At 31.2% G+C, this 27,729-nt stretch overlaps 1 long non-coding RNA gene across 1 annotated transcript; it reads right to left on the reverse strand.

Annotated features, from left to right (window-relative positions):
• Nucleotides 1-827: 827 nt before the first annotated feature.
• Nucleotides 828-27,441, reverse strand: LOC130900142 (uncharacterized). Its single transcript, XR_009060138.1, has 3 exons — nucleotides 27,321-27,441; nucleotides 9,419-9,443; nucleotides 828-1,040 (listed from the first exon to the last, which is right to left on the reverse strand). It is a non-coding gene; the product is annotated as an uncharacterized LOC130900142 (long non-coding RNA).
• Between the last annotated feature and the right edge of the window lie 288 nt (nucleotides 27,442-27,729).

Genomic DNA, 27,729 nt, shown 5'->3' on the forward strand with positions numbered 1-27,729 from the left:
AAATAAGTTGTAGTAACGAAGGTTGTTACTTAACTTTTAAGATATGACAACAGTGATGTGAATATGTCAAATTTGACATTGCCATGATGAATGTACTTAGAACAAGTGCTATTTGGTCAAGAAATGGAATCAAATAATCACGAACTTTTTTGTGCGAACGAACTTCGGCATTAGTTCCACTCGTATACATTCAATTTGGCATGAACATTTAGCTGTCAAACAGTTTGTTCGCGTTGGGTACCGCATAACTAGAAAATCACTCGAAAAAACTCATTAATAGACTTCATTAAGATGACAGCTGACAATCATTCCATTAGAGCAACGTAGTACGGTCAATTCTAAATGGTACAACAGTATTTGTTTGCCAGAAATGTTCGAAAAAATCAACATTCTCCACCACGACGCCGCGAGCTGTCACACATCAGCTCAGACAAAAACGGTTTTGAACAGTCAAAACATCGAATCGATGAGTACTTGTACAGTCCTTGTTTAGCAACAAATGATTTCTTCTCATTCCGTAGATCTAAAATAAATTGCGAGGTCTATGTTTTCCTATAACCTTAAATTCCTGGCAGAAGACTCTTTCTCAGGAAGTGGTATTCGGCCTCAGTAAAGTGTATAAAAACTGGTACTCAGATGTGGTGAACAATTAATATTAAATTGGCTTTTAACGAACGACGTTAAAAATTAATAAGAAAGGCGGAAAAGCTGGAAGCACCATAATTAATGAATTAAATTGAAATAAAAATTAAATAATCTAAAGCTATTCCCGGACATGATTAACCAAATTAATATTTATTGCTAAGAAAAATCAAAAACCTTTCAGCAACAAATACATTTATTAAAAAAATAATAAATTCGCATTAACTGCGTATTCAAAAGAGCACAGACAACAAAAACATTTATAAATTGGAAACAACTCAGTTTTAAGGCTGGAACTTATCTATGGAAATCCGGGATAGCTGCAGTTCCTAACTGGATTTCCAGATGTTAGAGTTAGGGTTGAGTTTGTAGTCTAGTGCAACCTGGCAGCTGTAGATCTACGGTGAAAAATATAATGAGGAAAGAAACGTAAACACAGATGAGTAGGTAGAACAAATTTGAATAAAAAGTAGCTTATGCTCTAACATATGAAAAAACTGAATGTATATTTTTTAAAATATAACCAAACAAGAATCTGTTCTATTCTATTGCTTAAAACAAAAGGAAATCTAGAAAGATTTTTTGTGAGCACAATAAAAAAGCAAAGAAAAACTTACCAGCGTATATGAAGAATAAAATCAACAGGAGTTTATTAAAATTTACTTTTGCTTGAAGTGTAGACAGGTAGAGGAAAAATTCTAATCAATTTCGAGCTTTTATTGAATTTATCGAATGGAGTTGGAGGTCGATAACAAATTAATTTCTTCAAAAACTCGAAAGTTAGAATGGATGAATCGGAAGTGACTATTGTGCTACAATACGTGATAGTAATATTCAAAATGTTTGAAGAAAAACGTAACAAACTGAATGGCATGTTACAAAGCGGTTTTTGCGTTCAAATCACATGTTTTGGAGGTACCTCAATCGTAATGGACAATTGGTTCAAACGTATGCAAAAGTCATTGGATATTGGTGGAGATTATTTTGAAAAACAATAAAGCTATATGCAATTTTATATTTTGGTTTTTATTTGTCTATGTCAGAACTTAAGCAGCAACTCTCGTGCAAGCGCTTCAAAATACTTATATCAATCCGGTCAATTTAGATAATCGAAGTTACATAAGTTGAAAATCAGTAAAATTGTTTAAAATACAATTGAAAATAAAATTTGAGGTCAAAAAAATGAGTTTTTCGCAATTTTCAGCGAAACGGTGAGTTTTATTATGAAAATACTTGTAACAAAAATTGTAGATCATAAAATTATCTACAAAAAACGTATCAATACTTTTTTTCCTTCAAGCCACTGTTTCTGAGATATAATGATTCAAAAAGTTATGAAAGTTGTATTCAATGGTTTCACATTTCACCAATATATTTTCAGCAGTAAACATTGAAATGAACCGAGACTTGTTGTAAGTCTTTGTAAGAGATTTCTGTTGAATGGTTGGAACTGTCATAAGATCATCAAATAAATTATCAATTGACGAAGATGTTGCTAAAATTCGACGATGTTGGTATGCAGCTTTGATATTTCTTGTGCAATCATTATAGCCATTAAATACGACAGTAAATCTGAAACATCATAACTTTTACAACGGTGGCTCGTAGAAAAAAAACTATTAACACGTTTTTTGTAGATAATTTTATGATCTACATTTTTGTTTGAAATATTTTTATGATTAAACTTGCCGTTTTGCTGATAATCGCAAAAAACTCATTTCTTTGACGGTTGACCAAGAATAAAATTTTTTCAATACACGGAAATGATGTGGAACATTCAAATTTTATTTTAAATTGTATTTTAAACAATTTTACTGATTTTCTGTTTGATGGGAATTTATGTAGCTTCACTCTTGTTTTTTGGTCTAATTTGACCGGACTATGTGTACCTAAAACAATATTAAATTATTAAAATAATGATGGTACCAAAGTTACAAGTAACTAGATTTTCAATTTTTGTTAGTACTAGCTTATGAAAACCTAGTTCATTAATCAATTTTATCCATTGAGAAATTGTTGTGGAATATCTTTTTTAAGAGCCGCTTTGAAGAACGAGAACTAACCATTTAAAAATGATTTCTTACTATACATATTTTGAGATCTTATCCGATGTTTCTTCCATGTAGGTAGTTATTATACAACTATTTATAAGATATAATAGGAGAAACATTTCAAAAAACCTGCTAACCATTAAGTGAAGTTCAGTCCTTAACGGGAGATGATAATATGTCAAGTTATGCTTATTTCATGCTCTGAAAATGCACCATATGAGTAGTACGGCTATATATTAATTTATTTTAATCACGTTTAAATATACAGGATGTCCTACATCACCAATTCAACTAAATTTTCTCTTGAAGTAGGAAGACGACGCTGTTGAGTATGACTAAACTCTGCGTTTTCTTATTGGAATCAACGATAGAATAAATGCATTGTTAACCATTGGTATTAAACTCGATGTTGAAACAATGATTAAATCATGGTAAATTGAGTTTCTCATCTGATATCAACAATGCTCGAAACTGAGAAAGAAGACTGAATGAAAATATTAATAATTAACATCCATATTGTTAATTTTTCGAAAGTTTCTAGGTCTGGTTATGTAACAGACTTAATTAATCTAATTTTGTGTGTCCCAACAGTCCCATAAACGCATTCTAATGGAATTGAAAGGTTAATTTGAGGAAGGAATGAAGATCCTGGTGGTAAAGTTGGAAGTTATAGAAAAAAATTATTCATTTACACATTTCCTCTGAAGACAGATAAAAAATTTTGCTTCAAATTCTGCTGAATTTGTGAATAAAGAAGTGTATCTATGTGAGAAATTCGAAAAAGATATCAGTTGCTCGGAAAATTATTACACGCGGAAAATTGAGGAAAAGTTATGAAAACTGGATTTTCTGGAAAACTATATATTTGATTCGTGAAAAAACACATGATGCTTCATACATACCTTCATTATGAATCGGATTTTGAACATTATTGTCAAAAAATTCGACATGCTGGTATAAAAAATTCAATATTTCAGACATCATTTGAGATATCGATATATTTTTGACATGAATTAACTGAGAAAACATGTGTCCATATGACTATATAAATTGCATCCCTTTTTTCCATATTTGTGAGAAATATACAGGGTTAAAGCTGAAGTAAATGTTTTTTTTGAAAAATAACACTATATTAATTCATTTTTTTGACAGTTCTAGAATGGCAACGTTGTATTACAAGAAAATCCCAAGAAAAACGTCGATACTATCATAGAAAAACTACGACATGACCATACAAAGAGAGTTATATCATATGAAGTTATAAATTATGAAAAAAAATTACATATTTCGAAGAAGACCTCTTTGCTCTGAAAACTGAAAACATAAACGTTTTTTTCCAGATTCTGATATCGGATAAAAATTTTTTTGAAGCGGAAACTTAAGAAAATTGAATTTTCTGGAATTCTATACGCTTGACACGAAAACAAATATGATTTTTCGGAGAAAAAACATGATTTTTTGCATAACTGTTTTATCTATTAATAAAATAGGAGACCACAATTTCTAGAACCAGATGTGACCGAGTATTTTATCATTTTTTCTGCTTAACTATTACCTAAATGAACAATTTTTAATATAAAAATTAGTGTAATTTATCGAATTAAGAAAGTTATTATTATTTCTTATTAAATTTCCATCAAGCTATGAGCGGCCTATGATATAATCCTATAGCATTTTTTCAATATCTCATAGCTAAAATGCTAAGGAATAAACAACAAACGCAATGTTTAAGCAAATCTCCCTTCTACACTAAGAATTCAGTTGAACATTTATATTTACTATAATTTAATGACATTCTATTCACTCACAACATATTTTCAATAAAAAAGTATTTGCTTTCATCAATTTTCCACTCATATTTTCATACTTTCATTGTTTTCAGTTTCAAGTTTGATCATTGATTTCAATATCATCCTTTTTTAAAATTGCTTGCTTCTCAATGGAATTTCACACCTTTTCTCTTACTCTAACAATTCAGTTTAGCAGTTTCGACCACCGCAAAGATCAATATTGTTGTTTGACTTGGATACCCTTGATAATGCCCTTGATACAATTATTCTTGTTTATATAAATCTTGATATTATCATCCAGGTGATGCTGCACTTAGTCAATTCATGAGCAAAAGAATGCAGATGGCTGCAATCCTACAATCCCACGGATCCCCCAACCAGATGTAATATCACCATAGTTCCTGGTTGTACGGAGATAACGAAGATGGCGGTTTAGTGGGTTGAGTACGGGAGTCCGTTACTTGGACATCTTCTTAAGAAATAACATTATCTCATACAGAAATTGTTAATGGATATGAGGCAAATTTTCGAAAGTTGTACAAGCTTAATATTCAACAAGTTGCCGTATAACAATGCTCCAACTGAAAAAAGCGTTTCTAATTTGATAAGACTGTAAATGATAAATCATTCTACGGAAATATCGAAATTATGATGACAAAACTGATGGAATATAACAGTGCTCGTTTAATATGATTCCTACAAACTATTTTTTTGTTTATAAACTAGAATTAACAATCTAAACCACTCATTTCTAGCCAATAGAAGATATAACAGAAAATTCGTGAGGTTTGCTACTTGTTTTAATTGTTTATTACAAAAGATGTTGTATTGGCAATAATTTCTAACGTACTCTGCCAATATAAACATTGTAAAAAAATTTTGTTACTAATGTCTCTGTGTTGAATAATTTATAACAAAATGTATTGTTAACATAGGAAAGTCGGCGGACGTTTGTTGCATTTTCGGACATTTTAGAGACTATTAACACCATTAAATCAAAGAACAAAGACCTTTACATGATAAGAATATATATACGTGATTTGATGAGTAAACTTTCTTGCCAAAATTTGATATTTGAGGTTTGATTTATGATTTTCAAATATATCGAATAAATTAGAAAATTCGAAATTTGTGTCAATTTCAACGAGTTTCCACAGGGGCGAACGACGTTTAAATTTTGGTTTTTCATACAAGGAATAGTTTGTCGAAATCGTTCATTTCACTTCAACACTCTGCTTTTTTATAAATCTCTTCATTCATTCATTATATCATAAATTTTATCATGTGAATTTACTTATTTTCTCTTGTATATACAAAAACAGAATAAGTGGGGCCAGATTACTCAATTCATTGATTATGTACCAATCCATACTCCAATTTAATAAACCTTATGTGACATTTTTAACACGCCGTTCATATAATACGAGTAATATTTTAAATAAATACGTATTCTACACACATAAATAATTTACTGCAATCATTATCTGTTACAAAAGCTTTTTAGGTTACACAGATAACATGATAAATTACCGGTAGACTTCAAGCCTGTGGTTCTACCATTTTTGTATATATGTTATTAAACTCGTCTTCACTTTCTTTGGAGCGTGACATAACAACCAATAAATATAGAGGATCCTGCTAAGGATCCAAATTAAATTCATAGATTCATAAATATGTGTAATAATTTTAAGAAAAGCGTGAACGTGAACGTGAACGTTACTGAGCTCTAAAATATCCCCAAGTCGTTGTAGTTTTTCATTTTTCGTTCTAAAAGAATCACTGACAGTCTCTTCCTTAGACCTGTAGATAGATTTGAGCTAGAGTAAACCATGTACAGCATTCAAAACGAGATTCCTTGTGGTATTCAAATTCTTTGACAAACGGTTATTTCATTTTTGTTATTATTTTGTTGCAGGAACCTGTATAAGCTAATTGAAACGAAATACGTTGTGCTAAATACCATGCGAGTCGTTTTAAACATTTATTCACTCTCAAGTTTACAAATTTATGAGATGGTAGGGTAACTTAAAATATAATTGCTAAACATTATTCTGTGGGAAAGTATTTTCGATACAACAAAAGTCTACTGGAGGTTACCTCTACAATATCTTAACCACGTTTTCAACGAAATTAAATGATGATCCCGCTGTTGTGAATTTTCAAATACAATACGAGAGCGGATAGCCAAGCAGTGATTTCATTGGACCTTTGAATTTTACTTCTGAAATAACATCTTTCTTCGCTCCACTATTTTGTGATTTTTAACTTACGAAATAAGTTTAAAATAAAGAAAACAGATAATTTGGGTAGTCTTCATCGTATTTACTATATTTTGCATCATACAAAGCCACTAATCAACAAAATCAATTAGATAAGAGGCAACAAAAATTTTTACCTATCGCGAAGTTTCCTCAAAGAATTGTTGCCAGAAAACTTCTTCCTGTGAATGATGCCGATGATGCTGTATGGTTGAATGAAGAAGATGTTGACACAATTAATGTTACTAACATTAACAACGAGAAGGAAGTTGTTTTGTTCAAAATATTTCAATAAAAGCCTCACAGTTAGGGATAGATTTAGATAAGGAACGTTTTTCATCGATACGACTTATGTGTAAATTTTCTATTTTGTAGGAAAAACAATTACCAATATTTGGAAAAATGTGACTACCTGAATTATTAGTGTCGCAACCAATTCTTCAATCAACATTTCTGGATATAAATATATAAAAACAATCAAATATTGCAATAATATATTTAGTTTCCTTTATTTGTATCTAATTGAAATCAAACTCCTTATATCTCAAGTTTCAACCATTTTCGTAATATTTCACGAAATTAATATCAATATCTTTAATAGATTGCGACAGTTATTTTTAGAAATGTCGAGTGTTCCTAATAATGTTCACGTCTATTGGGTAAAATACCTTAAGATAACACATCTGATTTCAGATTGTATCGTTTTCCTGAAGTATTGATCAAGATAATATTTTTTTTGTTCTAGTTTTCAAATTTAGGGCTAATGATCAGGTGAGGTGACACAAAATGGATAAAGAAGAATCTAATACCTTCATTTACAACCTAAAATTATTTAAATTATCAATTTTTGTTAGAAATGGTCTGCGGGCTCCGTTATGTCCAAAACTGAATCAGAATAAGAAAGTTTTAAATATTGTATATACTTCACACACTTCTCATGGAAAAATATAATTTATTTAATTCAAACTTGTTACATTTTATTGATAAGAATACAAACTTTCAACAACAAATCAGATCTGTGTGAAATAAATATAAATTGTAAAGTGAAGAGGCGGATGACTGTGTGCTTTGAATGCTTAGATTAATTTGGTTTTTGAATTTGTGAGTGGTAAATTATGAATTTTCATATACATAACTTTTGTTCTCAGAAAGCAAGCAACATCATATAAAAGTATTGCGTCTTATATATTATTTGTGCAAGCATCTAAAGGTGATCTAAAATTAACGCAAGATTTAAATTTGCCGCGAATTTGACAGTAAAGTGTTGATAACCTTAAAAAAATCGACAGCTGACAGTTTAGGCTTAGAAAAAATGGAGCGTTACCCGATAGAACAACATGTCTTCATTAATGAACAATATTTCATGAATAATAAAAGCCTGGTGGTCGCAGTTCGAAAATTTCATACAAAATATGAAGTCTTCAGCTCGATTGATGAAAAAATTATGGGAGACAGGATTCAATGGAGATGCTGGTCGTCCAAATGTCAATGTCGAAGCAGTGCATGAAAGTGACAATCCAGAACCTCAATTCGGCGTCGTGGACACCAACTGCAAATTCCGCACAGCTTATACACACTGAAGATCTATGGTCTCCATACTTACAAAATTTATGTACAACGAAGGGAGATTTTTGAATAGATTATTGAGAATCAACAAATGGATACTGACTTTTCTAGAAAAATTACCCTTAGCACATTTTTATAGGACTGCTAATCGCCAAAATTTTCGTTTCTGGGGTGTGAGAACTCACATCTGATTGTCGAAAAACAACAGCATTCACAACGTGTGTGACTTTTGAGCTGAAGGCTAAATTGGGTCATACTTTTTTGAATATGAAGCTGGTCAAGCATTTTTTTCTGATACTTGATATCGCGACATGATAACACCGTCCTTTTTGGATGATATTGATATGGTCAGCATGTGGTTTCAACAAGATGATGCCACAGCCCATGATTCACTGCATGAGGCATTTCCAGGTCGTGTTCTCTCTCGTTACGGTGATCAGAATTGTCCCACAAGATCGTGTGATTTAACACCATTAGATTTCTTGTTATGGGGTTATTTCCAATCAAAGGTCTACATCAACAAGCCCACAAACACTCGTGCCTTAAAAGAGGAGACTCAACATTGCATCTACGAAATTCAGCCACATTTATGCAGTATGGTTATTTCAAATAATAAAAAGACGACAAACTGTGTTTTGTATTTCATTCAAAGTTTGTGTTAATTTTGGGACATTCAATATAAAAAGGCGGTAGACTATATTCACTATAAATTATCAATAGAAAGTTTTTGAACAGATGGCTAAATTCGAAGAGTAACAAGTGAAATTTTGAAATGTACAAATGATTCATTGATATTATTTCATTAATAATAAATCCAGGACTCATACTTATTACATTGAAAGCATAAATGGTTCTACCGAATACCGAATACCGAGTGGTAGACAGCTGCTTCAATTTTGAGCTACCCCAAATGAAAAAAATATGTTGAAAAAATTGATAATTCATTCATAAATTATAGAACTATTATTTTACGTAATAACGTGATTTTTATTATAATTTAATAACCTACTACTGAACTTTTATATCGACGTTAGTATTAATAATAATAATTGTTATAAAAATTAGTAATAGTTTAAATAAGCCTTTACACAAGTTTGTTTATGAAACTCACCTTTCTATAATACGATCTCCGATATCTAAAAAGAAATCATTAAATTAATAAGTATGTATTATCCTAGAAAATTTCACAAAACAAAATAACTAGATTACAATATAGTTCACTTTCAAAATCAACTCGTACATGAAACTGAAATTAAATGTTATGAGTTTATAAAATTATATTTTGAACATCACAATAAATTACTATAATCTTCCGGGTTTTTTTGTTTCAATAAAGATATAACAACTTATCGTCAACTAGAACTGTATACAGAGGGTAATAATTTAAGCAGCCTATAAAATATTTTGTCATTCGTTAATAAATCCCATATCAGATTTTACGATGGGCCCAGTATAGGCCCAGACTTGGACCAAGTATGTACAACTCTGGATAAGACTCTAGGATGATAACAATGTCCCTCGCTTGGTTTGCAAGCCTGGACCAGGCCTGGTTGCCTAGATAAACCCAAGATTGGTGAGGCTGGTTGCTTGTAAAATTGGATTTTTAATATATTGTTAATAAAATTATAGTTTCATAACAAATTTCTATTAATGTTAAATAATTAAACATATAAAGAAATGATTCTATTTTTTATCGGATGGCCGAGGTCGGGTTACCCAGAGTTCAGCCAGGCTTGGGCAATTAGTGATTTGCCAAGGCCTGGTTTCCCAGCGTTGGCTCAAACTAAGCCCCGTCGTTAAAATCTCGGGGCTCCTACATGGGATAGCGTTACATAAGTTTCTATGAACGTGTTTGATATTACTGCTAACTGCTAAATCAATGAATAACAAATAAAACCAATTTTGCACCCCAAAATTGCTGTGGAAGTTGTGAGCAATGAAAAAAATAGAGAAACAAGTACAAACCAAGCTCAAAATAATATTTTCATTATTTATAATTAATTGCCGCAATAATAAACAAAACATTTGAATTGTATGTAAATGCAATAAATTGAAATGCAATTGCAGCGAATCAGCCGGTGTATCCAGGCACTATGGAAGACAATTCAAGACTTAGAAACCTACTTGTTGTTCGAGACGAAGAAGCCCGGATATATCTGACTTTCCTGGATGTCCCTATGGCTTTATGAAGAGACTTAGTAATAGGAGGTTTCCAGATAGCTGTCTCCATATCTTTTGTTCATTAAACTTTTGATGAATTCATCAGACACGGGAATCAGAGAGTTCTGTACTACCCTAGAGTTGATAATCACCACTTTGAGTGACTAGAGAGCTTGTTCGATGTCGCAGTGGCTATAGATGTGTTGTTTCAGTGCTTATGGTTAAAGATACGTCCAACAAAGGCTCAAACTGCGCTTATTTATGCTAAGATTGTAACTTATAGGCCAAACTACTGAGTTTCCTCCGTTCTGGGTCTGGTGATACAAAACGCTGTTTATTGTTTCTTTTCCCAGTTTTGTTACACTTCCCATTCCCGCCTGTCGTGGAATATGACTTTAAATTCAGTCTCGAAGCTTTAGTAGTTGGGGAGACAGCCATAATTTAAAGTCCTCTTCCAGGTATCAAAATTTTAATATAACATATCTAAGCTTTACTCGAAATATGTAATTTTTCTAAAATTGCCAGAACAAACGAGATATCATCATAAAATTTCAACTTTTAGATCGAAGAATATATTGAATGTGTACATTTTCGGACCTAGAAGTCATTTTGGGAGCCAATAGAAAAGACGTGGTTAAACTATTCTACTAGTTGCTGCGCCTAAAAATATGATTATTTTCTATTTATATTCAAAAGTTTTTTGCTGGTTCCTACTAATAAATGTATTTATTCATACAGATCCCATTAAAGACAACTACTTATCTTTAATAGAATTTTTATTAACTAAATTCTAATGTCAATAGATATTTAAATGCAGTAGAAATCAATTTTCCATTACAATCTAATTGAAATGTTTATTTATATATATATATATATATATATATATATATATATATACTTACATGGGCTATTCAAGACTTTTTTTGATGAAAATAATTGAGTAAATAAAAAGTTTGTACGGGTATTTGGCATACATTAGACAAAACGACCATGCAAATAAGAAATTCGCGGTTTATACTTTAATAATACACATTTTTTACGATTTTGCCGTAACTACTGGCAACATTGTATTTAAATTTTATAAGAATATATTTTTGAAGTTGATATGTCCAACGAGTTTGTTTGTATGTCTGACTCTCACAGAGGGCGCTAGTTATACGGGTACTCTAGATAAAACTCAATACTGTGTCCGTTTTAGTAATATTTTGATTTGAAAATTATGAAGTAATAACCGATACTGATATGAAGTATTTATAAAGTTATTAATTATTATTATTTGACCCCATCGATAATACGGATACATTTTAAAAAATTGGTACTGAGGGCCTTCGTTTAGTTTGACAAACATCCACTATAACCTGGCAAGAGCTCTTGGAATTGTTTGTAATGTTAAAAATGTAGTTGTTGCTCTTTAGTATACTCCAACTAGTTGAAGAAGACGTATTTGTTTGTCTTGCCACATTCCTAAATTTTTTATCTAAATAACCCAATGTTTGTTTCTAAAGTCAACACGGCGAGTAAAAAGAATTTTCCCACGAAATTTTTTGAAAATGTCGCCTGTGTTAGGTCTTGTAGATACAGAGGACCTTTTGAAATCGATTTTTTTAAACTACTACCAAGACCTAGGAATCAGGAACTAAGAGAGTTGAGTAGACCAAGCTTTTAAGTTACTCAAAATCGTAGTTATAGAAAATCATCAGTGTTCTAAATAAATGGGGGTGAATAAGTACAACTAATAGTTTCTACTGAAGTTATTAGACAGATCACAAATAATCTGTTGGACAATTTTTAGCACGCTACTCGTAAAACCACACTTCTTGATTCAAATGTAGTTATTGTCATGAATATTCTATGTGGCGTTTATTACAATACAGAGTATCGAAATAATCATAAGAGGAGTAGTCAATTTACATAATTCTCGCTATATAAGTTTTGTTATATCACCAGCCTACGTAAAACAAGTGATCATTTGGATACTGGTATTGAAATGGAACAACAAAGTTTCAGTGAATAATTCGAATATATATGCATAAAGAATGGATAATATCCAATAACTTCTTTATTGTGCTCAAGGTAACGATTGTAATCACAAAAAGCTACTAGTTAAACTCGATATAAGATCATGGTATCCTTAGGAAACGATCAAATTGATTTTACGCCACTTACATTGCTTTTATTTCGCTTTTGAAAAATAATTCATGCGAGATGTTTGTAAAAAGGCTGCACACATGACTATCACGACCAAAATGAACCGATTAAAATTCACAACTTACTAATTTTATTTAGTTTGGATGCTAAGTCTAATCATTTGGTTATTATAAATTCAAAATGGGTCGTACGGTTTCAATGCAATTTAGTATAGTTAGTTATTATTATTATTATTGGACGAAAGTTTACAAAAAAATTTAATACATCATAAAACTTCGTGTAAAGCTTCAATTATACGAAGTAAAACTATCGTAAGCCGATGTACAAAAAGAAACTTACGTAATGTTAACTGTGTGTGGAAAAAATAACTTACATAAAATAAGCTGATGGAATGTTGGAAAATCAGAAGATGTATTGAGAAAAAACAACATGCAAAAGCAGTTAAAAGTGTAAGAGAAGCAGGCCACAGAGGATGTAGTAGGTTAGGTTAGGTTAGGTTAGGTTAGGCTAGGTTATTATAAATTCAAAATGGCTCATACAGTTTTAATGAAATTTAGTATGGTTAGTTATTATTATTATTGAACGAATATTTACAAAAAATTTAATACAGTAATAATACCAGAAACTTCAGTAAAGCTTCGATTATACGATGTGAAACTGTCCTAAGCAGATGTACGAAAGTACTTCTAAAAAAATTTACGTAATGTTAAGAAAGATAAAATAAGCAGATGGAATGTTGAAAAATCAGAAGATATATTAAGAAAAAAAACATGCAAAAGCAGTTAAAAGTGTAAGAGAAACAGGCCACAGAGGATGTCGTAGGTTAGGTTAGGTTAGGCAGCATGCAAGAATCTGGGAAAAAAGGAAAACTCCAGGAGGGAATATTCCACATTATTGTCATAAGATTAAGTGAATCAAAGGATTGCAAAGCGACGAATATGATCAAGGATGGGAAACAGCAGAAAATTATGAAGTACCAACAACAGAAGAAATTATGGAAGCAGTGAAAATATTGTAGTAAATTGTTTAGCTCTGTTTAAATCATCTTAAAGAACTCGAGACAGTTCGAAAAGAAAAAAATCCTATTTAATGTTTTGGATTATAATGTGGGTCAGCGAAGGTCATGGACAGGGCAGGTAGTTCACGTTCATATATACCAGATAGATGATAATACGTGGTGAATCGAAATATAGGCGGTGATCGACTACATTTGTTGTTTACCACGGTAATACGAGATGAATGTTTTATTAATTTATATTTTTATTGATGATATTATGTTACAATTTTTTTTGTTTCAAATTGTTCTCAAACCACCATGTTCTCCAGACTTTACTCTAAGTCATATTTTTATCTACTAATCTATGTATCGGGAGCTTAGTTTTATAAGTCAACAATATTTTTTTATTTCGTTTTGGTTTTATATTATTACACAAAATTTGTTGTATAGGTTACAATTTTTGATCAAAATTATCCAAATTTGTGAGTACTCAAAATTATTCCGATGGTATTATGAAACTTTTTTATTTTATGGAAAATTGAGGAGGGATTTCTCATTTTTCTATGTCATTCTATGAGAACCGATCAGGTGGTCACAATTTTATCGAGAAGTTTCTTGAATACATCCAGTTATTTTGTCATCGTCTTCAATACTAAGTTTATTAACCCTTTGGATTCTGGGTGAGCCTTCAAAGAACAGTTATTAGAACCTAACAGAATAAGAACACGTCACTAGGTCTTTAGAAAGAATTTATAATTAAATCATCTAGATAGAATCAATTATTCCCTCGATACGTAATGTAATTATAGATCAAGGTATAAGATAGGTAATAAAAACTATGAAATAAGTTTATCAAATATATTTATAACCTCCAAAATATTCTTTGTGGTTTAATGAACGTGTCTCTATATATTATAGAAACTATTAAACTTCTCTTCTAATTATTGTGCCGAGAATTTAATTAAAAAAATTGATAAAACTCAAATCCGTGTCATTGTGATAATTGCTTGTTTCATAACTAACAATTTTCTATTCAGCAAGTCCACTTAAATTGTGTAAATCATCTCGCTGTTATTTTATATGACTTGTTCATATCGTTCAGTAAAAAATCATTTACAAATGACCTTAAAACTACGATCCAATGCATGGTAATAAGAATTTGTTAACTTATAGTAAACGAAAGATTTACTGGAGGTTGATGACCTAATTTTTTATTATTAATATATATACAGAATTACGAAATATGAGGTAGTTACTTATACTTTCTTTATAAATATCTGGACCGAGCAAATAGAGATTTAACTCGAAATTTTATTCTGATAGATCATTAATCTGGGTACATTTGTGTGTTAATTTTATATAATAATATATAATATTCTACCAGTGAATCATCAATCAATTTCAATGTTCATAAGCAGCAAACAAGACTATTAAAATGTCATTCTTTTAATAGACTAGGATGTAAAACACAAAGAAGAATCGGAAAGAAATGTCGCCTTCTTAAATTCTATTCAATTATGCAAAGACTTTGCGGAAACTATAACCCGGGCTTCAGTAGATCACTTATCAGCTGATTGAGGATCCTAACCCAGAACAAGATTTAGATAAATAACTTTTGACCATAGATAAATAGACCAACGCATCTGCTGATCGTTTTATTCATAGGTCTACCAGGATAAAAAGGATTATAACATACGACTACGGCCCGATTAACTCTATCTGTTTCCTGGTTAGTTTTTGTGCATTCAAATCATGATCATAGTTTTCGTAAAGTCCTGTAGCCACTACAACATTTTGCCAACTAGTGTGTAAATTTTAAATGCAGAACCGATGAAAATATGAGCCCGACTTCGTAGTACTTTGCGGAGATTCATTTGTACTGCCACTGCCGTTTGCGTTTCGAATTATCATATAGAACCCATTTTTCGTCTTCAGTGCTGAAGAGATCAGAAATCGGTTCAGTATAGAATCGTTACAGAGATGTTATGGTTAGCTTTGTTGTTATCGGAAAAGAATTTATTATGTGCAACCAACAACTCTACCTATTCTTCCAATCTGTTGCAAAATATTCTTAGATTGTTGACCACGGTAGTATAAAGTTGCTTTACAGCCTATTCTTGTTTAATATTGCTAGTTTTCTGAACCGATATTCACACGATAGTATTTGGCTGTTGTCTTCACCCAAAATTGCAAAAAGTCTGATATTTAATTTTTTAGACGTGAACCAGTCACGTTAACCTCAAAATATCTTTGGTACTAGTCTGAAGTATAAATTAGGTGACATATGACAGTCAAATATCAACATGCGCAGTAACGACATCACTTTATAATCCTCCCAATATATGTTGTTGAAGAAAATAAGTAAAATCATGTAACTATTCACCACAAATCTTTTTTTATCATTTACGAATGATGATTTGAGATATATAAAAAGACAATTTATTGCTAATCAAGATCAGACGAATATGATGGGTTGTCATTGAAGATTTAAAAGGATCAGCCATGAGGAATCGCTCAAGACTTTCATACGTCAACCACTATAGTGTGTCCATATTAATAGTCAATATAGAGACCTAAAATTAAGAAGATTTATCACCAAAACCAAACTATCATCGTTCACATATATTTATAATTTCATTTACAATATCAACATAATTAACAAAAAAACGAATTGATGCAATGAACTTCGGGTCACCTTCATATGTGGTCCACCTTCTGTATACAAAAAATAACAAGAAAAAACAATATGATTAATTATCTTGACTGTCTGTGAAATATTTCTGTCGTACCAATACCATTTAGTGAAATCAAGTCTCTGCTACCTTTCAGTTAATTATCAGAAATGTAACTCGACGTATTGGTATAGAATTTAGATTTTTAGAACTATTTGAGACAAGAACTGATGTCGATGAGAAATAAAAACGACTTGTAGTGAATACTAAGATTGATTTATGGTTTTATTTTAAAATCATATATTAAGAGGGCCTTTGAATAATATCGTTTCTGCGCATGTCGATATTTGATTGTTATTTGACAGTTCGTTATGTATCTCAGAGTAGTTCCAAATATATTTTTAGGTTATTGTGGTTTGTTCCTTTCTGAAACATTGAATATTAGACTATTTTGAAATTTGTGGTGGAATAGCCAGCCAAAAGAAAATATTCGGCATTGTATGCTTTTTGAGTTTTTTTATTTTTATGTTTATCTAAGGGCATTAGACATTCTTCGATACCAAAGTTGGTTCAGATCAGGAACTCCAAGAACAGTAGACAACGTTAATATTAAGGTCAGAAATGGAAGTGGAAATTTATATCAGATAATCGAGGTAGGTACTTCCAATTATCCTCAACAAAACTTGAGCGACCATCTAAGAATATTTGCGATATATTGAACAAATAGGCGGAGTTGGTGAGGTCCCACATAACATGTCCTCACGAAAAGGAACAAAACCAACCATAATATTGCTTTAATAGCACCATAAAGAATCGTTTTTGATGACTGTTAGTTCTATATGATAACCCAAAAACCGGACTCACATTTCTATGGGTTTTCCTTTGAAATTTCCATACTAAACGGCAAAATATTGTGGTAATAACTTTTTAGATCAGAAATGAAAGCTTGTTAATTTGTTTGAATTCAATTTAAGAGATTGACATCACTAAATGATAATGGGAGGAGGAGAAATTCCCAAAATAGAGCCGGTATATAAAATTATCAACAGATGACCTTCACAACTGACTATTTTCTAAAGTTCTTTCAATCAGACCTCTTAAACGCACCCATATACTTTCTTTCGTCTTAGGTTATCCAACTTTTATTATTGTGATGTGAATAAAATCGAGTATATGCGTTATTTTCATAGAAAAGTAATACATCAGCTTGTTATTACTTCTTATCAATGTTATATTTAATTACTCTCGTGATTTAGCTAGAAGGTAAGTACTCATATAGGCACACCTCACGATGTATCTTTTCTCTCATCAATTTCGTAAAGAAATTGGGTCGATGACATGATAATATTAATAGTTACCACACTATATTATTCCAAAATGGAAAAAATATTTTGTTATCGTGATTTAACACAACAATTTCCATTAGGGTCCAAAAAATCAGCAATAGAAGGCTAAATTCATCGTAAGATTTGCTTTTTCTTATATTTATTTCTGTTAAAAATGTACTGATGAACCATAAAATCAATGATATGTTGAATAAAAGCTTCAACGAATATAAAAACAGGTCAAGTTTTATTATTAAATTGACAATTTACAGTATGAAGATATTATCCCTCTCTAGCACCCCTTCTGAATTAGAAGCACCCCCTCGAAAATTTTAAATAAGAAAGGGGGTCGTGTGGCTTTTTTAGTTCTGTTGAGCAATATGAAATTTGCAATTGCAGAAAATTAATTTTTAAGATATAAAATTTTGATTAGTTTTCCCAAAACTTTACATAAAATGTAGATAATAATGTGACATAATATTTAGAATGTATTTTTCAATGTACTTCACTTTTTTTTAATCAAAATGACCACCATTCACTTCTTGAATTCTCGTACAATATTTTGCATGACATCAGGGATTAGTTTCTAAATTTCTTTGGTTATCCTAACTTTTAACAAGCCTGATTTGTTATTGATCCTTGCGAAGCATCTAGCAAAAGTATCTCGAACTGTTCAGTACTTTCAACAACAAAACATATTGCTATGTGGTTCAATTTAAATTTGTTAAAAACGACCTAAGATTATTTGGTTTGGTAGCAAAAACTAACAGTCTTTGTAGGTCAGGCATTAATTTTAATCTAAAAATTCTTACAAACTAAGTCTGTTTTCTGATATCTTCCACTCAAACAACTACACTCGTCACGCAATAGAAGGTTTGGTGGCTTAGTTCTCTTCAATCTTCATACTGGTTGATTGTCAGATACAGAGCTTCATGATTGCCATGTAGATGTAGTCTTGCATCATATTTACCATCAAATCCTTACGTATGTACCGTTCACCATACTGCGTAATACTTCATTTTGAAAAGTTTAAATATTTTTTATATCGTGTTTCCTCACAGTTTGATGCTATAGAGCTACACTCATCGTACGAATTGCTAGCGTTTTCAAAGCACAGCGATTTCGTTGTGGATACGCAACGAGATCGCTACGAGGACGCCATTTTGTACTGTCGTGTACAAACGCCAATTTATAATGATCGATTTGTTCGCGATGCATTCGTTGTGCGCTCGGTCCGCCCCGTAGCCGCTCGCAGACCACTAATATAATAAGACTAGTTAGTATTTAATTTTGTTAAACAGAGATTATTGGCGTAATAATCAGTAATGGTTTTTGTACTCTTTATATATTTTTTAATATCTTTAGATTAGTTAATCTTTTATTTGTAAAATCTACATGTACAGACAAATATAAATATAATGAAATATGTCTACAAAGTAAAAATGTTAGTATAGTAAGCCTTTAAGGTTGAGTGGAACTTCAAGTTTATGTACTGGCCTACAATGATTTATTTTATAAAAATTTTGGTAAAATCCTCAAGATGGTGAGAAGATGGATGGAATAAGGTACATTGAAGATAAATTATTCTCATTTCAAATACTCTTATTATTTCTCCATATATTTCGACGTGTGAAATTTGTAGGTTATGTAATTATAATTATGAGGTGGCTACGGTCATAAATAAAATACTGAATGATTTATATCTATAAAGCCTTTCCTTTTTGTAAGTTTGCTCTATAATAAATTTATGAAATTGGAATATTAATTCAGTTATAATTTGATTTGTGTATAGAAAAAGTTCACTTGTAAACTATTCATAACGTTTTTATTATTTATTTTAAAAGAAAACATTAATTATGTCATGTTAAGAATTGAACGGTATTTTAGTCAAGGAAACAAACTTGTAACGAGCTAATAGAAATTTACAAAAAATCCTGCATTTGTTTTTATTGATACTCCATGTAATTATTCAATTATGCATAAAAAAGATTCAGTATCGTTATTATAAACTAGAATACATTTAAATCTCTTATTGACTTTTCATTTTTCATATTAGTTTTTCAGCAACTTCATTCATGATTTATCATCTAGTTTATCAAAACATTTATGGCTTATGGTATTTTGTTATGAATATTAAACGGTTCATTTAATCAGAATTTTTTTGAAATGATTCGTTTTAGATATACCCAAATGAGCATCCAATTCATCCTTAGCTATCCCTTTCAGCCTCAGCAAGAATTACGCAAGACTTGTATCCCTTTCCATCTCACCAGAGATTTGCGTAAGTATATTTAAACCAGATGCTTGGTACACTTCAATTATATGAAAGGTCTAACATAATCCTTTGTACCCCATGATACACGGGATAAAAAAGGATAGAAAATGAATCTCTGGTACAAGGATGGAGAGAGATCCAATGCTCGAGTTGGCGCATGACCTTTAGAAGTAATTCTTGTTTGGGGTTGAAAGGGATTACAAATAATAACTAACTGCTACCATAGTGGGTTAACAATAATATTTTTTTTCGTCTAATACAATTTCTAGTAACTCCCATCTAACAGAATTGAAGTTATTTTCATATTTATTACTTGACCAAGCATTCTAAGCTATCTGCTCATTGGGCTTACTTTGAGCCAAAAGCGCATTCGAATTAATATTTTCCAGGTCTTATTAACGCCCTTTGAACAAAACCTAACCTAACCTAACCAAAGTAAGAGTTTTCGCAACCTGGATCCACCACCACTTTCCCGAAACGAAAAAACTGTCAAGAAAGTACTTTTTCATCACTAGTATACATGGCTAAAATTCATGAATTTCATAATGAATTGATTAATAACCCAACGTATTCACTAGATCTGCCCTTTAGCCACTTTTTCCTGATTCCTAACCTCAAAGTTGCACTTACAGGAGAGAAATTCCAATCAGACGAGGAAAAGGAAAAATATATCTTCGTACTTCATAGAAAAATATTTCCCTAATAATATTCCAAACGTGATAAATCAGTAGATTTGATAGGCCATTTTATTGTAAACATGAGATTCATTTCAATTCCAAACAAATATTAAATTGGAATAATGGAATGTAAAATTATTAAATTTTGCCAGTGGTTTTAATAATTTAAAACTGATCGAATCGACTTATGTACATGACTCTTTACAGTGAATATTTTCAAACTGAATTCATTCATATATTCCTTTCATTGCATTATTTGTACATTTTGCAACAAGGATTTAAGGTCTTTCAGCAACAAACTGTTAGGTTCTATTCTTCTTCCATTTCAAATTTCAATATTGAAAAAAATATATGAAATGGTCCAATTTTAATAACTCGACAATATCGAAGACACCTATACGAATAATTCTCTGATATTATAGATAAATATACTGTCTAGAATATCGTATCCTAGATAAAATTATATTTAATGAAGATATTAGATAAAGCTTTGAATGAATCAAGTGCAAACACTAAGAGTGATACAAAGTTTCAAATAGAGCTTCTGACCGGCAATTAACGTTTTTAACTGAGTAGAATTAAAATGTAAGAAATGGTAACTCATTCTTGTAATTAGAGTCTACGACTTAACAATTACAGTGTTATCAAGTCGGTGGTTTGTATTGGTCTGCGAGAATTTCACTTTGTACGTACTCGAGAAAAATGAAAGCCTCTCTCGTATAAACATTACAGCACGGTATTATAATTAATTGTCAACGAAAAAATACACGCAACCGCAATGTTTGGCACTCTGAATCAATAAATGACTTTCAATTAATTATATTCCAGTTTTTTTAATTAACAATTTTAAGTTACCGAAACACCTGTTCAGGTAATGCACGTTTTTTTTTCAGAATCAGTATTTTTCTTATTTGTAGTTACCTTGCAATTAAAACGGAATGTATGCTGGTGATAAGCAATACTTTATTTTGTAATCCGAATAACATTCGATATGTGTGTACTAAACAATTTAACCTGAAAAAAATTGTGACATCTTCACTTTTACTTTTTATATCTTTTCTTTGTTCAGCCGAATTGTTGTAGCGTAATATCCATTTGATAATTTGGGTTTATTAGTAATGAAAATAAAAGCATTACAGATAATTAGAAAAGAATACTAAAAATAAATAGGTTTCATGTAGTTTCTTGTATCAAAAATAATAATTTCTTATGTTTTTTGGTAGTTAAAAAAGAGTCACAACTCAAAAAATGCAATTACTGAGTTAAATGTACAAAGTTTGAATGGTTAGTTCTTTCCTTTTCAAAAGCGTCATTTCTAGACTTCAACTCTTTACTACTAGGTGGCGCGGAGTGATACTTTCAGTTTATGATCAGTAGACGACGATTCAATCAACAACAGCGTCACATTTTGATTTATATCAGTACACAAGTGACAGTTGTTTAAGTTAAAGCGATAAAAGTGGCATATCTACTATTGTGACAGTTTTTGTTTGTATTTTACCGTAAATTCTATAGTATCTTTGAGTGGAATAGTGTTTCATTTGGAGTAGTGACTTTTTTATACCTAAAAAATTATTGGTTTTTTATACCTAAAAAAGTAAGTACTATGTGACAGCTACTCCACATTGAATGTCCGCGCCTAGCTCCTCTCCAACTCAACCGATTTAAGTGTTCAACAACTCAAAAGAAAGAAGGTGTTTCAGCGAGTGTTTTTAAACCAAAACGAAGTCTCTATCTTGAATAGAACCTGAGATATTGAGGATAGAACGTGTGTATGTGAAAAACTCCCATAAGTAATGTACAGGGGGAAATCGCATTTGAGTATAACTTGAGAATGGTGAAAACTAGATGAAATCCGATGGTTGATGGCTGATCTGTGCATCAATACCTTTCATTGAAAAAAAAAAATTAAGCAAATCGGTTGGGTAAAACGCCTGAACGGAGTCTGAATGGAAATCATCAATTTTTTTAATATATAACATTGCATTTAGAAGAAAAAGTATAATCGATCATGGATGGAAAAAAAAAGAAAAATCCCAACTGTGTTCTATTACAAATGGAAACTAAATAGATTCAATTTCGTCGCGTTTGAATTGGATACACGATCAACTATCGTACACGAGTACTATCTGTAATATAAAGAACATGCTAATAGAGGAACCGATGAGATAGGTTCATATGTACCTAAATTTATAGAAAAAAAGATGAAGTACCTGTGATAATTCTGATCGGCTATTGTTTTTTTTTCAGTTAATATTTATGTTTATTCATATCTTGGCTAAGTACTTTCAATTTCCCATAAATATTTGAAAAGCAGAATGCGATTCTGTACATTCTTCAATCGAAAAACGATAAAGAAAAATGTAAGATCCAGTCCTAAATTCAAAAATCTTATGCACCAAGAAAAAAAGGTAGTCCTACCATGTCAATTAACTCTGTTACCTTGAAATTATTGAATTTTTACATTAGCACCACAAAATTTCCATTTTTGAAGTAAAGTACTGCACAACTGCACTTTATTTAAAAAGATCCCATAGATATGAAGATTTAAACAAGTATACCAAAAAAAGAAAACTATTCCTGTACAAAAATGCATCATAACGTATGTAACAAAGTCCAAAAAAAAAATTTGTAGTGCAATTTTGAAACAACGATAACAACAACAATATTAACAATTAATTGATTCAACACTTTTTTCTTAACAAGAAAAGCAATAAAATAGTCCGTAATTTTTGCTTAACGTGTTGCAGCATATACTGGACAGTGTGATTTTTCGAGATAATTTAAGCTTATTTACGAACCCTATTTTTATACTCAATATTGCCTAAAATTTTCCAATAGGTCAAGCATGGGGAACATTTGGGGGATTATCTTCTTTCGATTCAAATTGTATGTTTTTTGCCTTGAACCAATTTTGAAAGACACCTCCCTGTATAAATATGTGCATCCAACGTCACGCGAGTGGATAAATGTCAAACGGGTCCGATCCTCCTTGTTCGCTTTGCGCATGCTCTGGAACGTAACGTCATCGCGCGGTCAGCGCTCGTCAAATGTCAAACGCACCAGGTAGAAACTTTGTACTTGATTTGTTTCTCAACCATCAAACAATTTGCGTCAATATTTACGTGTAAATATATTTTGTGTTGATAGGTAAATCATTGAAGTACGTAAAATTTACATATTCGTATCAAATTACTTAACTAAAATATCATTTTTTATAACCTCAAAGTAGACTATGGAGAGTAATAATAAAGAAGAACTGAAATTTGAATTATTTATTATGGAAAGTAAAAAAGAAGAGGAATTGAAGACTGGATTGTCCTGAGTGTCATCGGACGTTCGTCAGCAAGACTAATTTAACTAGGCATTGCAATGAACTGCATTCTAAAAAGGAAAAAGAAACAATTAACAACAAAAACCAGATTTTCAAAACCAACGCATATGGAAAAAAACTCATTGAAAGAAACAATGGATGATCAGAAAAGATCTAGTGAAGTTGTTCATACAGTTATGACTCTAGTTTACCTTATTTATAGATATGTTAACATTAAGAACATTTTAGAGGGACATTTAGCACACAGGATTAACAATCATTTAAAAATTCTTATATTTATTGTATTTATCGATCATCGGCCTTGAACCCAAGAACGCCGCACTTTTTAAACTCGCGAAATTTTATCCCTGAATTTTATGTATAAAAAAAGCGGCCACTACCCTTACGGCAAGAAAGTTTTCATTAACCGCGCGAAATTTCACCCTTTCGTTTAAATATTAAAAAAAACCGCCTCTACCACTAGTGCCGGAAAACCCAAGAGTTTTAAATCCCGAGAACACCTGCTTTTAAGCATTGCAACCTCTGTGGCAAGAAATTTGCCAGCGCGAAATCCTAAAAACTCCGTACCCTTGCTTTGAACCCTCTCTATTACTCGTTTATTTTGGGAATATACTAGTTATGGGCACCGTCCAATTGTGCAGACGGGCATTTGAAATACTATTTCAAAAGTACCCGCCGAGACGCAGCGCATGCGTAAAGCGAACAAAGAGGAACGGACCCGACTTAGGGACGTGAGATGTCTGTCTCAAACATGGCGCACCTGACCCAAACTTTATCGTCAAATTTCTTTTAGGATTTATATTTCACATTATTGAGACAATTCTCTATGTCATCCGTGGAAAATCTATTTTACGTTCAATTTCTGAATGTGATAAAGCGAAATCTTTGGACATGGAAGAACAAAACCTGCTTCCGGACAAGTCAAAAAAAAATATAGATGAAGTCATATGACGATTTTTTGAAAATTCTTCTTATTGCATATTTCTCGAATTTTATTACAAATATATGTTTAAAATCCTGTTATCAACAAAAGTTTAGGTATTTTAATATGGTCGTAGATGAAATATTGTATGATACTCATGCGCAAAGTTATCTGGTTTAGAAAAAGTATCATATAGTTGGTTATTGACGGTTGAAATATCCCTTGAGATGAGATTGGACCTTTCCAACAGATTTTCGATGAGAAATGAGAAATCAGAACAATAATCGTTTTGAAATTGTGAAGAAAGTACGAAATTATGAACGACGTTGGAACTTTTTTGTATAGTATCAAGTGAATAATAAATAATTATTGGTTATCTGTTGAACATTACCAAATTTGAATAGTCAGTCTTAGACCTATTCATTCATATTAATTACCCAATTATTATTTAACAGAATGAATAATAGGATCCTTTTACTTATTTGAGAATAAATAGAAGTGTCAGTAAGTCAATAAACAGACATTCTCTCACGGCAGTGATTATCTAAACATCATCAAACGAAATTGGAAAACAATGGCGTAGGCGAGTGTAGATGTGTTTGGGAAATTATATTGGTACAAGTAAAAAATTAAAAAAAATTTCATCATATTTAATTACTCGTATAATTTTATGACTTATTGTCTTTTTTATTTTAATTCCTATCGGTGAAATAAAATTTTCCTTTGGAAATATTTTAAATATGGACAAAATATGACAACGCGTGGAATAGTTTTATGAATACAGATACTACTGAACATGTTCGATGCTTAAAATTCCTCTTTTAGAGAATTTCAGACATTCTTTTCATGACGTTGAATATTAGCAAAAGCTATCAATCGAAGAAAAATAGTAAACCAAAACATATTAACGCAAAATGCACGTGATCAGGATTGAAAACGCCACAGCCGAACATATAACAGAGCCGCACTCTGCACTTAAGAAATAATTCGCGGTTTCATACAGCGAATTAATAATGTACATTATAAATAATTACACACAATCATTTAAAAACGAACAATGTAAACGTGAAACTTGGAATAGATACTAAGTGTACGACCAAAATATGGAACATGTCCATCTTTTGCGTACGTTTCATCCAGGCATTAAATTTTTATATTTTCTTCACGAAATTTCTTAATTTTTTTAAGTTATCTCGACTTCACACAATTATTTCTGCTTTTTCTAATAATAAAATAACTTTCGTTTTTTGTATTAAAATCCCATTTCTTTAAATAAATCATAAAATGATAATATTCTAAAATCTTTATCTTCGTTAACTTCTCTCATAACTTTATCCACTGTATGTAACTCATTATTTCTTTTATTTTATACTCATCTGAGTCGTCCACTGAATGATTAGCTTTTACTTACATACAATTCGCCATTGAACAATTGCCATAATGAAAATAACTTCATCAACACTCTTGTCATCATTCTCTTGCATTTCATTCCACAATCATTTGTTATGTCAATAACTTCATCATCTATCTCCGTGTCAAACATGTTTAAGAAAATTACTCAACAGTTAAATATAAGAAATCACTGCAGTGCGATGCCCTCCCTGTACTACTCCTGATCTAACGCCTTCTGCAGCGATGCGGCTTTTTATTTGTATAAAATTTGTATATTATGGTGCCACTGATTTGGACCAATAAAGAAGCCACGACGCGTTTTATTCACGTACTGATCACGCACTGATCATTGCTTTGGTTCATTATTTTTTTCGATAAATAGACTTTAGTGATAGTATTGACGACAGGAATGAAAAAAAAATGAATTGTAATACATATAATTGATCATCAATTATGAACAACGTGATGTAAATAGTATAAAATGAATAAAATAAAGAGACAAGGTACGGGAAAGAATAAGAAATATAATAATAGAGGCCGGGAAGATAAAAGTTGAAATAAAACATGAAGCACCGAAGAAGAATATAAGAAAACCAAATGGAACAAATATGGAAATAACTAGAGCGCAAATAATGAAACAAAAATCAATTATAAGTAAAATGAAAGGAAACAGTGGAATTGGTGTCTAACTGGAGCAGGAAATTGTACCAAGAAAGGTTGAGAAGGAATTGGATAAACCAAATAAGAAGGAAGAGACGAGGAGAACGCAGTTCATTGAAGCAGATGTAGAAAGCTTCTGAAGATTGAATTGAATTGTAATCTTGGTAGTATCAATAATAAAATAAATAAAGACAATAGTATGTTAATGGAACAATGGATATACAAAAAAATTAAATCCAAATGAAATTACCAAAAAAAAATGAGTCCCAACAAAAGCTCCTTGATTTAGTGACTAAATATGAATTAGCTGAAATCATTACTCGAATTTGAACTTTTTTTTTGATACAACGATTCCATTTTTTCCTCTTTGAAGGCGACGACGTGATAGAACGCCACTGATTTATCAGAACATCATATTTTAACCTTGTACAAATACAAAATATAAACTCACCTTTTGTTTTGAAATAATAACATTTCGAGGATGAGCAAGCGTTTAAAAAGTATTTCCGCAAGGATGTGAAGAGGTAACTTCGTCATTGAATTAAAAGTTGGGCGCTCACGATTCGAAAACCGATCAGAAAAATATATTAACAATGAATATTTTACATGATTTGCGTAACGCGTTTATCAGTTTAACGGATTTGTACGTGTCCGTACAATGGACGTTCTCAATTAGTTTCGATTGTATTCTACAATTCTAACCCAATTATTGACTTCATCGTTGAGAAATAGAAATAATGAGTAGTATAACCTAAATTATAAGAATTTGTCACTTTTTTTAATGAGTTTTCAATTAGAATAAATATTGGGTCTATTAATAATTCAATCAACGATGTCTAACGTGAAATGCTTGTACTTTC

Source organism: Diorhabda carinulata, chromosome 12 (assembly GCF_026250575.1).
Source record: "Diorhabda carinulata isolate Delta chromosome 12, icDioCari1.1, whole genome shotgun sequence".
NCBI classification, from domain to species: Eukaryota; Metazoa; Arthropoda; class Insecta; order Coleoptera; family Chrysomelidae; genus Diorhabda; species Diorhabda carinulata.